Consider the following 14,477-nt stretch of genomic DNA (forward strand, 5'->3'; position numbering starts at 1 on the left):
GTTTCATTTAACACTTTGCTCGCATAATATATGACATGGTGCAACTTATCTTTCTTTTGTCCCAGCACAGCACCAATAGCAATGTCACTTGCATCACACATAAGTTCAAAAGGTAGGTTCCAATCAGGGGGTGTGATGATTGGTGCTGTGGTGAGTTTTCTTTTTAAGGATTCAAAGGCATGCTTACAATTGTCATCAAAGATGAAAGGGTTGTCAATCATCAGCAAATTACTCAATGGTTTTGCTATTTTTGAAAAATCTTTGATGAACCTTCTGTAGAAGCCAGCATGCCCAAGAAAACTCCTCACTGCTTTTACATTAACGGGTATAGGAAGCTTTTCAATAATTTCTATTTTAGCTTTATCAACTTCTATACCCTTGCATGACACCTTATGCCCAAGAACTATCCCTTCAGTAACCATGAAATGGCATTTCTCCCAGTTCAAGACTAAGTTAGTTTCTTGGCATCTTTTCAAAACAAGGGTTAAATGATGCAAGCAGGTATTAAATGAAGTGCCAAAGACAGAAAAATCATCCATGAAGATTTCTAAAAATTTTTCAACCATATTAGAAAAAATGGAAAGCATACACCTCTGAAATGTGGCTGGGGCATTGCATAGCCCAAAGGGCATCCTCCTGTATGCAAAAACTTCAAATGGACATGTGAAGGCAGTCTTCTCTTGGTCCTTGGGATCCACCACGATTTGATTGTACCCGGAGTATCCATCTAAGAAGCAATAATAGGCATGGCCGGCCAATCTTTCCAGCATCTGGTCAATGAATGGAAGAGGAAAATGATCTTTTCTTGTGGCCTCGTTTAACCTCCTATAGTCTATGCACATCCTCCACCCAGTCACTGTTCTAGTCGGGATCAACTCATTCTTCTCATTGGTGATGACTGTCATTCCTCCTTTCTTTGGTACGACTTGAACCGGGCTCACCCATGAGCTGTCGGAGATGGGAAAGATTATTCCAGCATTCCATAACTTCATTACTTCTTTTTGAACTACCTCCTTCATAGCTGGGTTGAGCCTTCTTTGGGGTTGAACTACAGGTTTTGACTCTTCTTCCAACAAAATTTTATGCATACAGATGGCTGGGCTGATGCCTTTGATATCATCAATTGTCCAACCCAAGGCTGCTTTGTGAGCTTTCAATACTGCAATCAACCTTGTTTCTTCTTCCATATTCAAGGAAGCGTTGATGATCACGGGTAAAGTTTCTTCTTCTCCCAGGAACACATACTTGAGGTGATGGGGAAGGGGCTTCAACTCCTGTTTTGGCTTCTCTTTCTCCTTGTCTTCAATGGAGATTTCTGCTGCTTCTTCTTCCTGTAGCTCATGACAAGTGGTTTCTAACATTTCTTCTACCAGACTTTCTATCATATCCACCTTCATGTAGTTCTCTTGTTCGGGGGGTGTTGCATTGATTTGAAGACATTAATGACCATGTGTTCATTATGCACCCTGAAAATCATCTCTCCCTTCTCCACATCAATAATGGCTCTGGCAGTGGCTAAAAACGGCCTTCCCAAGATAATTGAATTATTTCTTTCTTCCTCTGTATCCAGAATTACAAAGTCTGCGGGGAAAATAAACTCCCCAACCTTGACTAACAAGTTTTCCACAATGCCATTAGGTGTCTTGATTGATCTGTCAGCCATTACTAAAGACATCCTGGTAGGTTTGAGTTCTTCTATGGCAAGCTTTCTCATCATTGACAACGGCATCAGATTAATGCTAGCACCAAGATCACAGAGAGCTTTGTCTAAGGTTATTTTGCCTATAGTGCATGAAACTACAAAGCTCCCTGGATCTTTGAGCTTTGGTGGGATACCTCCTTGAATCACAGCACTACATTCTTCAGTGAGAAGCACAGTCTCCTTTTCTTGCCAACTCCTCTTCTTATTGATGAGCTCTTTCAAGAACTTTGCATACAGAGGCATTTGTTCCAATGCTTCAGCCAAAGGGATATTGATCTCCAACTTCTTGAAGACTTCAAGAAATTTTGGGAAGTGTTGGTCCTTAGTCTCTTTGCTGAATCTTTGAGGATATGGCAGTGGAGGTATGGAGTTCATGTCCTGTCTTTGTTCCTTGGTTGGCTCCCCCATTGCTTCCTTCCCTTTTCTTGATTGTTGTGGCCGGTCTTCTTTTTCTTTGAGCTCCTCTAAGGCTTGCTTGCTTGCTGTCACTTTTTCATCATTGGCCCTCTCTTCCTTGTCTTGTTTCTCGTCACTTTCCTTTGGTTTCTTGACTGCTTCTTCATTTCTCACCAGGGTCTTGCCACTCCTTAGCTGTATTACCTTGCACTCCTCTTTTGGATTAGGAATAGTGTCACTAGGTAGTGAGCTTGATGGCCTTTCAATGGTGATCTTTTTGGAGAGTTGACCAATTTGCCTTTCCATATTCTTCAGGGAGGCTTCCTGGTTCCTTGTGGTCATCTCTTGGTTCTTCATCAATTTTTCCATTAGGAGCTCCAGGTTGGTAATTCTCTGAGAATCTTGTGAAATGAGTTGAGTGTGGGGTGTTGATGGTTGAGGGTAAGTGTTTTGGTTAGAGGCTTGGTTGTGGGATGGGTACTGGTTAGAGTTGGGGTAGGTATTTTGTGGTTTTCTGTATGTGTTTTGGTTAGAGGCCTGGTTTTTGTAGTTTGTGTTTCTCCAATTGTTTTGGGTGGAGTTTCTTTGCCATGGCTGCTGAGGTTGACTGTGGTTATCTCCCCACCTAAGGTTGGGATGATTCTTCCAAGAGGGGTTGTAGGTATCACCATATACTTCATTTGGTCCAAAATTTTGGTTGTGCATGTACTGGACTTGCTCTTGCTGTTGCTCCTCTTGAGTTTCTTCATTTTGCTCCCAAGTGGTTGATGGTTGGCTTGTGTTGACTGCTGCAACTTGGAGATTATCAATCCTCTTGGCCATTTGCTCAAATTGTTGTTGAATTTGATGCTGCATCATTTTGTTTTGAGCTAAGATTGAATCCACTCCGTCCAACTCCATTACTCCTCTCCTTTGTGATGGTTGGCGTTGTCTTTGATGAGCAAAGAAGTATTGGTTGTTAGCCACCATGTCAATGAGATTTTGGGCTTCCTCTGCAGTTTTCATGAGTTGCAACGAGCCTCCGGCTGAATGATCAAGTGCCTCTTGAGCCTTTAAAGTGAGCCCTTCATAGAAGTTCTGCAGCTTGTCCCACTCAGTGAACATCTCTGGTGGACATTTCCTCAGCAGAGCCTTATATCTCTCCCATGCTTCATACAGATTTTCAGCATCCATTTGTGTGAATGTCTGTACCTCAGTCTTTAACCGGATGATCCTTTGAGGGGGATAAAACTTGGCAAGAAACTTGCTCACCAAGTCATCCCAAGTGTTAATGCTTTCCTTCGGGAATGTTTCTAGCCATTGAGTGGCCTTGTCCCTGAGAGAGAATGGGAATAACAACAGCTTGTATATGTCAGGATGCACTCCATTGCTTTTAACTGTGTCACAGATCCTCAAGAAAGTGGATAAATGTTGGTTCGGATCCTCCAATGGTCCTCCTCCAAAAGAGCAGTTGTTTTGGACCAATGTGATGAGTTATGGCTTCAGTTCAAAGTTGTTTGCATTGACATTAGGGGTAAGAATGCTGCTCCCACAATGTCTAGCATTTGCAAATGTATAGGAGGCCAGTACTCTCCTCTGCTGTGGGTTATTGTTAACCCCTCCTTCTTGATTAGATGGATCTCCTTCCATCTCGTGATATTCTTCCTCAGATTCTTCCTCTCCAACAATGCCTTTCCCTCTTTCAGCTCTTCTCAATCTCCTTAGAGTTCTTTGGTCAGCTTCAGATAAAACATGAACAACTCTCCCTGTACTTGACATACAAACAACATAACAGGGAACACAACCAGTGATACTTCAATCTATTGCTAGAATGAAGTTTTAGTTAGCTTAAGCAAAAATTTAAACAGTTAGTGTGTTAGTCAAAGAATTAAAGAATAGAAAAGAAAAAGTGCTTGATCTAGACCTCCACTTCACTTAATCATTGTCAACCTATTTCAATCCCCGGCAACAGCGCCAAAAACTTGATGGTGTGAAAATGAATTTCAACATCCAATCTAACCAGCAAGTGTACCGGGTCGCATCAAGTAATAATAACTCACATGAGTGAGGTCGATCCCACAGGGATTGAAGGATTGAGCAATTTTAGTTTAGTGGTTGATTTAGTCAAGCGAATCAAGTATTGGTTGAGTGTTTGTGATTAACAGAAACTAAATTTCTTAGAATGTAAAAGGGAAAGGGAGAATTGCAGTAAACTAAAGAGCAGGAAAATAAAGAAGCTGAATCTTAAAGAGCAAGTAAAATAAAGTGCAGAAACTTAGATTGCAAGAAATGTAAATAACAGAAGCTTAAAGTGCAAGAAATGTAAATTGCTTGAATCATAAAAGGAATTGGGGATTGGGATTGCAGAATTTGAACAAGAAACAAGTAAATGGCATTAAACATAAGAGAGAAAATTGAAGTGCAGTGAAGTAGATCTTAACAGAAAAGTAAAATGACTTGAGAATTTAAAGAACTAGAAAGCAGTGCTTAAGTTGCAGCAAATCAAAAGGGGTTGAGATCTCAGGAGTGGAAGAGACTAGATAACAAGTCTAGATCTCAAATCCTTCCTTGATCCAACAAGAGCAATTGCAAAAGAAGTAAAGAAAAGTAAATTGCAGAAACAAAGTAAATGAAGAAGCACTAAACAGTAATCCAAATTCAATTATGCAGAAAGAAAATAAACAAGGATCTCAAGGTGAGATTGAAACAGAATTTCTTCAATTCTCCACTCAAAATCCAAAGCAAGAAAATAAAAGAGAGTTCAAGCAAGAACAGGGAAGAAGAGAATTCAATTCTCTTTCCCAATTCTCCAAGAACAGAAAAATTGCAGAAGCAAAAGCTCAAAATCAAAATGCAGGTAAAAAAGAAAATTCAAAATGAAGTCTCCCAAAAAGTCCTAATTACATCAAACTAACTCCTATTTATACACTTTCCATTCTTGGATATTGGAATTTGGATGGGCTTTTAATTTGGTGAAGAATTGAATTAAATTGGAATTTTAAATCTCAATTTCAGCCCAAATGCATCTCCCAGGGGAGTGCTCAGCTCACAAAGTGAGCTGAGCTTTGACACTTAGTGTGAGGAATGGTAGCGTGCTTGTTGCTGGGTGCATCAGGGGAGAGCTCAGCTCACTTTGTGAGCTGAGCGCTAGTGCTAATGTGTGTGCGTTGTGTGCTGCCCAGGGACCGTGTCTTGTTGCGCGCTCCCCATCCCTTGGCCGTGTCATGCGTGCCTCATTGCTCCAAGGGGTAGCGCTCAGCTCACTTTGTGAGCTGAGCTTTGGTGTATCCAAGGAAGGGTCCTTGGTTCGAAACCCATGGGAAGCATGCGCTACCCCTTTTCTTGGTTGTCTTGCTTCCTTGCTTTCTCAAGGTGTGGGGTTCGAACCCTGGCGAGTGCATTTGGCCAATTTTTGGCTTATTTTCCATGTGAGTAGCGCCTCCACCCTTTCCCCTTGGTCATGGGTTCAAGTCTTGGAGCATGCATTTGGAAATCATTTTTCTTGAATTTCTCCTCTAGCGCTCTCGATAATGCTCACTTTGTGAGCTGAGCTTGGTTCCTCATTTCCTTATTTCTTGGCCTTGTGTTGTGCTCAGCTCACAAAGTGAGCTGAGCTTTGTGCCTTTGTCCCTTGGAGGTGAGTGTAGCGCTCTCTTAGTGCTTGGTGCTCCTGGAATGAGTTCCATGGTTTGTTGCACCACACTTTCTCCTTTGTTGGCCACACTTTCTATTCCTTGAACCACGCTTCTTAGGTCACGCTATTCTTCTTTTCTTCTTTTCTTCACCTACAATTAATCAAAACAACCAATCAAAGAATCACCAAATTCACAAGGTTTACAAATCATAGAAATGCAATTAAATTTGGTCTAAACCTCATGATTTAGTATCAATTATATGGTGGTTGTTTGATTAAGAGAAGTTATGCAATTTCATTCCAAATTACTTACTTAGAGTACAAGAAAGTGTATAAAACCAAATGAAAATGAAGGAAAAGACTATTAAAAAGGGTATATGATGACTTGTCATCAGGCATCTCAAGGATTTCATGGTGAGGAATTTCCTCATGCTCTTGTTGAGATCCATGCTCTCTTGTTTGCTCCATCCTTTTCTTAGTGATGGGCTTTTCCTCTTCAATAAGGATGTCTCCCTCTATGTCAATTCCAGCCGAATTGCAGAGGTGGCAAATGAGGTGAGGAAAGGCTAACCTTGCCAAAGTAGAGGACTTGTCAGCCACCTTGTAGAGTTCTTGAGGTATGATCTCATGAACTTCCACTTCCTCCCCAATCATGATACTATGGATCATGATGGCCCGATCTATAGTAACTTCAGACCGGTTGCTAGTAGGAATGATTGAGCGTTGAATAAACTCCAACCATCCTCTAGCTACCGGCTTAAGGTCCAGTCTTCTCAATTGAACCGGCTCGCCTCTTGAGTCAATTTTCCATTGAGCTCCTTCCACACATATGTCCATGAGGACTTGGTCCAACCTTTGATCAAAGTTGACCCTTCGAGTGTAGGGGTGTGCGTTTTCTTCCATCATTGGCAAGTTGAACGCCAGCCTTACATTTTTCGGACTGAAATCTAAGTATTTCCCCCGAACCATGGTAAGCCAATGCTTTGGATTTGGGTTCACACTTTGATCATGGTTCCTAGTGATCCATGCGTTTGCATAGAACTCTTGAACCATTAGGATCCCGACTTGTTGAATGGGGTTGGTGAGAATTTCCCAACCTTTTCTTTGGATCTCAAGTCGGATCTCCGGATACTCATTCTTTTTGAGCTTGAAAGGAACCTCAGGGATCACTTTCTTCTTGGCCACAACTTCATAGAAGTGGTCTTGATGGACCTTTGAGATGAATCTCTCCATCTCCCATGACTCAGAAGTGGAAGCAATTGCCTTTCCTTTCCTCTTTCTTGAGGTTTCTCTGGCCTTAGGTGCCATTAATAGTTATGAAAAAACAAAAAGCTATACTTTTACCACACTAAACTTAAAATGTTTGCTCGTCCCCGAGCAAAAGAAGAAAGAAAGAAGGAGAAAAAGAAGAAAAATGGAGGAGATAGAGGGAGAAGGTGTATTCGGCCAAGGGGAAGAAGAGAGGGTTGTGTTGTGTGAAAATGAAGAAGGAATGAGGGGTTTATATAGGAGTGGGGGAAGGTTTAGGGTTCGGCTATTAGGGTTGGGTTTGGGAGGGAAAAGTGTTTGAATTTTGGAGGTACGTGGGGTTTATGGGGAAGAGTGGATGGATGTGAATGGTGAAGAGGTGATGGGAAAGAGTGTTTAAAGTGATTGGTGAGCGGTATTTGGGGAAGAGAGTTATGAAAGGGTGTGAAGAGGAGAGAAGAAGTGGTGGGGATCCTGTGGGGTCCACAGATCCAGTGGGGCCAAGGACTTAACATCCCTGCTCCAATTAGGTGTGTAAAACGCTCTTGCTGTGCAATCTTGGCGTTTAACGCCAGACTGCTGCTTGTTTCTGGCGTTAAACACCCAAATGTAGCCTGTTTCTAGCGTTTAACGCCAGGTATATGCTTGTTCTGGCGTTAAACGCCAACTTGTTGCTTGTTTCTGGCGTTAAACGCCAGACAGACGCTTGTTTCTGGCGTTTAAATGCCAGAATGCTCCTCCTCCAAGGTGTGCTGTTTTTAATGCTGTTTTTCATTCTGTTTTTGATTTTTTTTAGTGGTTTTTGTGACTCCACATGATCATCAACCTAATAAAACATGAAATAACAAAAGAAAAAAAAATAAAATAGATATAATTAAATAACATTGGGTTGCCTCCGAACAAGCGTTTCTTTAATGTCAATAGCTTGACAGTGAGCTCTCATGGAGCCTCACAGATAATCAGAGTAAGGTTGGAACCTTCCAACACCAAACTTAGAGTTTGAATGTGGGGTTCAACACCAAACTTAGAGTTTGGTTGTGGCTTCCCAACACCAAACTTAGAGTTTGACTATGGGGGCTTTGGTTGATTCTGCAGTGAGAGAAGCTTTTCATGCTTCCTCTCCATGGTTACAGAAGGAGATCCTTGAGTCTTAAACACAAGGTTGTCCTCATTCAGTTGAAGGACCAACTCTCCTCTGTCCACATCAATCACAGCTCTTGCTGTGGCTAGGAAGGGTCTTCCAAGGATGATGAATTCATCCTCATCCTTCCCAGTGTCTAGGATTATGAAATCAGCAGGGATGTAAAGGCCTTCAACCTTTACTAACACATCCTCTACTTGTCCATAAGCCTATTTTCTTGAGTTGTCTGCCATCTCTAATGAGATTCTGGCAGCTTGCACCTCAAAGATCCCAAGTTTCTCCATTACAGAGAGTGGCATTAATTTATTCCTGACCCTAGATCACACAGAGCCTTCTCAAAGGTCATGGTGCCTATGGTACAGGATATTAAAAATTTGCCAGAATCCTGTTTCTTTTGAGGTAATTTCTACCTATCCAATGCATTCAGTTCATTGGTAAGCAAGGGAGGTTCATCTTCCCAAGTCTCATTACCAAATAATTTGGCATTCAGCTTCATGATTGCACCAAGGTACTTAGCAACTTGCTCTTCAGTAACGTCTTCATTCTCTTCAGAAGAAGAATACTCATCAGAGCTCATAAAGGGCAGAAGGAGGTTCAATGGAATCTCTATGGTCTCTAGATGAGCCTCAGATATCTTTGGTTCCTCAAAGGGAAACTCCTTATTGGTCACTGAACGTCCCAGGAGGTCTTCCTCACTAGGATTCACGTCCTCCTCCTCCCTTGTAGGTTCGGCCATGATGGTCAAATCAATGGCCTTGCACTCTCTCTTTGGATTTTCTTCTGTATTGCTTGGGAGAGTACTAGGAGGAGTTTCAGTGACCCTTTTACTCAGCTGGCCCACTTGTGCCTCCTAATTTCTAATAGAGGACCTTGTTTCATTCATAAAACTCACAGTGGCCTTAGATAGATCAGAGACTATATTTGCTAAGCTAGATGGGTTCTGCTCAGAATTCTCTATCTGTTGCTGAGTGGATGATGGAAAAGGTTTGCTATTGCTAAACCTGTTTCTTCCACCATTATTAAAGCCTTGTTGAGGCTTTTGTTGATCCTTCCATGAGAAATTTGGATGATTTCTCCATGAGGGATTATAGGTGTTTCCATAGATTTCACCCATGTAATTCACCTCTACTATTGTAGGGTTCTCAAGATCATAAGCTTCTTCTTCAGAAGATGCCTCTTAGTGCTGTTGGATGATTCCTTCAATCCATTCAGACTCTGAGAGATCATATTGACTTGCTGAGTCAATATTTTATTCTGAGCCAATATGGCATTCAGAGTATCACTTTCAAGAACTCCCTTCTTCATAGGCGTCCCATTACTCACAGGATTCCTTTCAGAAGTGTACATGAACTGGTTATTTGCAACCATGTCAATGTGTTCTTGAGCTTCTGCAGGCGTTTTCTTTAGGTGAATGGATCTACCTGCAGAATGTTCTAATGACATTTCAGATAATTCAGACAGACCATCATAGAATATATCCAGGATGGTCCATTCTGAAAGCATGTCAGAAGGACACTTTTTGGTCAGTTCCTTGTATCTCTCCCAAGCTTCATAGAGGGACTCACCTTCTTTCTGTTTGAAGGTTTGAACATCCACTCTAATCTTACTAAGCTTTTGAGGAGGAAAGAACTTGGCTAAGAAAGCCGTGACCAGCTTATCCCAAGAGTTCAGGTTGTCTTTAGGTTGAGAGTCCAACCATATTCTAGCTCTGTCTCTTACAGCAAACGGGAAAAGCATAAGCCTGTAGACCTCGGGATCAACCCCATTGGTCTTAACAGTATCACAGATTTGCAAGAATTCAGTTAAGAACTGAAAAGGATCTTCTGATGGAAGTCCATGAAACTTGCAGTTCTGTTGCATTAGAGAAACTAATTGAGGTTTCAGCTCAAAATTGTTTGCTCTAATGGCAGGGATTGAGATGCTTCTTCCATGTAAATTGGAATTTGGTGCAGTAAAGTCACCAAGCATCTTCCTTGCATTGTTATTATTTTCAGCCATGTCTCCTTCTTTTTCGAAAATTTCTGTCAGATTTTCTCCAGAGAGTTGTGCTTTAGCTTCCCTTAGCTTCCTCTTCAGAGTCCTTTCAAGTTCAGGATCAGCTTCAACAAGAATGTTCTTATCCTTGTTCCTACTCATATGAAAAAGAAGAAAACAGAAAAGAAGATGAATCTTCTATGTCACAGCAGAGAGGTTCCTTTATGTGAGTAGAAGAGAAGAATAAAAGAAGGGGAAGAGAAAAACTCGAACACAGAGAGGAAGATGGTGTTCGAATTTTGGGTGGAAGAGAAGTGTTAGTAGATGAATAATTAAATAGAAGGAGATGAGAGATGAGAGAATTCGAAAATTAAATAAATTAAAATAAAAATATTTTTGTTTTTAATTAAAAATTAAAGTTAAAATTCAAAAATTAAGAAAGGAAAATAAAATTAAATCAAATTAAAATTTAAAACAAATAGTTAATTAAAAAGGAATTTTGAAAAAGGGGAAGGTGCTTTTCGAAAATTGAAGAGAGGAAATTAGTTAGGTAGTTTTGAAAAAGATAAGAATCAAACAAAAAGATAAGATTGATTGAAAAAGATTTGAAACTTAATTTTTGAAAAGATAAGAAGTTAGAAAAGTAGTTAGAAGAGATTTTTGAAATTGATTTTGAAAGAGATGTGATTGAAACTTAATTAAAAAAAAAAGATTTGAAAAAGAAATTTAAAAAGATTTGATTTTTGAAATCAAAGTTGATTACTTGACTAACAAGAAACTAAAAAGATATGATTCTAGAGTTTAAAGATTGGACCTTTCTTACTAGGAAAGTAACAAACTTAAAAATTTTGAATCAATCACATTAATTGTTAGCATTAATTTCGAAAATATGAAATAAAAATAAGAAAAAAGATTTTGAAAATCAATTTGAAATTTTCGAAATTTATGAAAGAAGAATTGAAAAAGATTTGATTTTTGAAAAAGATTTGAAAAAGATAGAATTTTTAAATTGAAAATTTTATTTGACTCACAAGAAACAACTAGATTTTAAAAATTTTTGAAAAAGTCAACTCAAATTTTCGAAAATTTGAGAGAAAAAGGGAAAGATATTTTTTGATTTTTGAATTTTTTATGAGGAAAGAAAAAAACACAAAAAAGACTCGATGCATGAAAGTTTTGGATCAAAACAATTGATGCATGCAAGAACACTATGAATGTCAAGATGAACACCAAGAACACTTTGAATGTCAAGATGAACACCAAGAACTTATTTTTGAAAATTTTTAAAAAAAGAAAAACATGCAAGACACCAAACTTAGAAATTTTTAATTTTTAGACACTATGAATGCAAGAATGCATATGAAAAACAAGATGCAACACACAACAAGAAAATATGAAGATCAAACAAGAGGATTCATCAAGAACTTGAAGATCATGAAGAATGCAATGCATGGATTTTCGAAAAATGCAAGAAATAGATAAATATGCAATTGACACCAAACTTACAATTTTGACACAAGACTCAAACAAGAAAAACAAAATTATTTTTTTTTTTGGTTTTATGATTTTATTAAAAATTTTGGTATTTTTCGAAAATTATTTGGAAAAAGCAAAATAAGGATTTCAAAATTTTTAATAGGAATTCCAGGAATCTTGCAATGTTAGTCTAAAGCTCCAGTCCAGGAATTAGACATGGCTTACTAGCCAGCCAAGCTTTCATTGAAAGCTCCGGTCCAAAACACTAGACATGGCCAAGCGCCAGCCAAGCTTCAGCAGATACAAATCAGACATATAATAGCTGATACTTCATCCAACTTTATTCTATGCTGATAAGTGGAAACCCCAGTCCAAATGAATTAGACATGGCTTTATAGCCAGCCAGGCTTCAACATGCTTCATGAAACTCTAGAATTCTTTCTTAAAAATTCTGAAGAACATAAATTAAATTTTTTTGAAGATTTTTTTTTTGTTTTTTTGTTTTTTTTTTTTGAAAATAAATAAAATTAAAAATCAAAAAAATAAAATAAAATTACCTAATCTGAGCAACAAGATGAACCGTCAGTTGTCCAAACTCGAACAATCCCCGGCAACGGCGCCAAAAACTTGGTGCACGAAATTGTGATCCTTAACAACGGCACCAAAATCTTGGTGTGTGCTTGGACTGAGCATTGAAGCTTTCATGTGTAGAGGTCTTCCTTGGAGTTAAACGCCAGTTTGTAACATGTTTCTGGCGTTTAACTCTGCTTTGCAACCTGTTTCTGGCGTTTAACTCCAGAATAGGACAGAGAGCTGGCGTTAAACGCCAGTTTGCATCATCTAAACTCAGGCAAAATATAGACTATTATATATTGCTGGAAAGCCCTAGATGTCTAATTTCCAACGAAATTGAGAGCACGCCATTTGGACTCTTGTAGCTCCAGAAAATCCACTTTGAGTGCAGGGAGGTCAGATTCCAACAACATCTGTAGTCCTTCTTCAGCCTTTGAATCTGATTTTTGCTCAAGTCCCTTAATTTTAGCCAGAAAATACCTGAAATCACAAAAAAACACACAAACTCATAGTAAAGTCCAGAAATGTTGTTTTTAATTAAAAACTAATAAAAATATACTAAAAACTAACTAAATCATACTAAAAACTATGTAAAAACAATGCCAAAAAGCGTATAAATTATCCGCTCATCATGTGCATATGCATAGGGGTTTGCGTATGCACAGGTACAAATTTTTACAATTCTGTTCACTCGCACAAGGCGTGCTAGCGCCCCCAACAGAACGCACCTTCCAACGTGTGCGTGCGCACAGGTTGTAAAACTTAGTTGGATTGTGTGGGCGCACAGGTCATGCTAGTGCTGCCAACAGCAAGCCTTCCCCTGTGTGTGCTGATGACAAGTCATCTTAGGCTAGTTTCACAAGCCTTTATCATTAGTTTTTACTTGGTTTTCATGCATTTTTAGGCAATAAGTAAGTGTTTGAGTGAGAATTTCAAGCTTGTCTTGATTCAATCAAACATTAGTAATTTTATGCATTTTCATTAGATTTCTTGTAAGATTTAGTTGATAATATGAATGATGCAAGATTTGATGATTATGCCAAGGCTTTGATGTATCTGTTTGGTTGATGATAGGTGAAAAGATGAAGAAAAAGAAGCAAAAAGTACAAAATAAGCTCAAAGGAAGAATTTTTGACACATTTTGAAGTTTGAGCACGCTTTGGAGCCTTAGGCCACACTTTTAAAAGCGTGGCCCATGATTTAAACAAGGAGAGCGCTCTTGGCGCGGGATTGCTACGACGTGCACGCGCACAAGACGCTTACGCGTCGGGCAACAACTTTTGAAGACCCACGCGTACGCGTGCATGACGCGTATGCGTGGATGTAATTAGCGCTCATTTGCAAAGAAAGCACTACGTTGCATGAGTGAGCGTTTTTGAGAAAATCTAAATTTGGAATGGAAGTTTAGCCATCGACGCGTATGCGTGGGTGTGACATACCTGAAGAAGCACGCGCAAGCGTGGGCTGAGCGGCAGCGTGGAAGTGGCATGTTTGAAGACCCACGTGTACGCATAGGTGACGCATACGCGTGGGGAGCGCTCAATTGAAGAACGCTACGCTCACTAAGAGAACGCTGCAAGGGACGCGCACGCGTACATGACGCGCACGCGTCGATATGCCAGATTGCCAAAGCACGCGTAAGCGTGAGGGACGCGTACGCGTGGGTGAATGAACGCTGCGCTCAATTTAAAAATGCTCCATTCTCCTGGAAGTGTAACTCAGGCTCAATTAATCTGATTCCATGCCCAATTGAAAATTCAAAGCAAGTAGAGCCCATTGACATCACTCAAAGGCACAAGAAACAGTTAGAATAGGAATTTCATTTATTTGTAATTTGTTTGCAATTTCATTTTTCATTTTGTAAAGCCTATATAAAGGCATCAGTTTCATTTCATTAGGGGGCTGACGAACTGATTTTCTATCGGTAAAGAAATTCACAAATATATGATCGCGTTGTAAGTACAGCTTCTAAACCAACAGAAAATCCTTTCGTACAAACGTTTGGTTGTCACAAGTAACAAACCCAATAAAATTTATAAACCGAAGTATTTAAACCTCGGGTCGTCTTCTCAAGGAATTGCAGGGAGGTATGACTTATTATTAGCTATGAAAAAGGTAGAATTTTGGGTTTTTAATGTATAAGATAAAAAGCAAGAATAGTAAATGGCAAGAAAGTAAATTGTAAGGAATTAATTTAAATAAATACTAAAACTCTTGGCAAGGTATAAGAACTGGAAGTCCTATCCTAGTTATCCTTATTAATTGTGATGAGAATTGGATTTTTCTCCCACTTTGTTAAGTCAAGTGGACTAATTAGCTTGATCCTCAAGTCCTAGTCAATCCCTGTGGGAAGA

The 14,477-nt window shown here is 39.4% G+C and overlaps 1 non-coding gene and 1 pseudogene across 1 annotated transcript; one reads left to right on the forward strand and one right to left on the reverse strand.

The window, feature by feature from the left end:
* Positions 1-1,393: 1,393 nt before the first annotated feature.
* Positions 1,394-3,856, reverse strand: LOC148577312 (uncharacterized; annotated as a pseudogene).
* Positions 3,857-9,598: 5,742 nt separating this feature from the next.
* Positions 9,599-9,705, forward strand: LOC148577313 (small nucleolar RNA R71). The gene has a single exon (XR_015904698.1). It is a non-coding gene; the product is annotated as a small nucleolar RNA R71 (small nucleolar RNA).
* Positions 9,706-14,477: the final 4,772 nt, after the last annotated feature.

This window comes from Arachis ipaensis, chromosome B1 (genome assembly GCF_059453495.1).
Source record: "Arachis ipaensis isolate K30076 ecotype BB chromosome B1, ASM5945349v1, whole genome shotgun sequence".
Classification (NCBI taxonomy): Eukaryota; Viridiplantae; Streptophyta; class Magnoliopsida; order Fabales; family Fabaceae; genus Arachis; species Arachis ipaensis.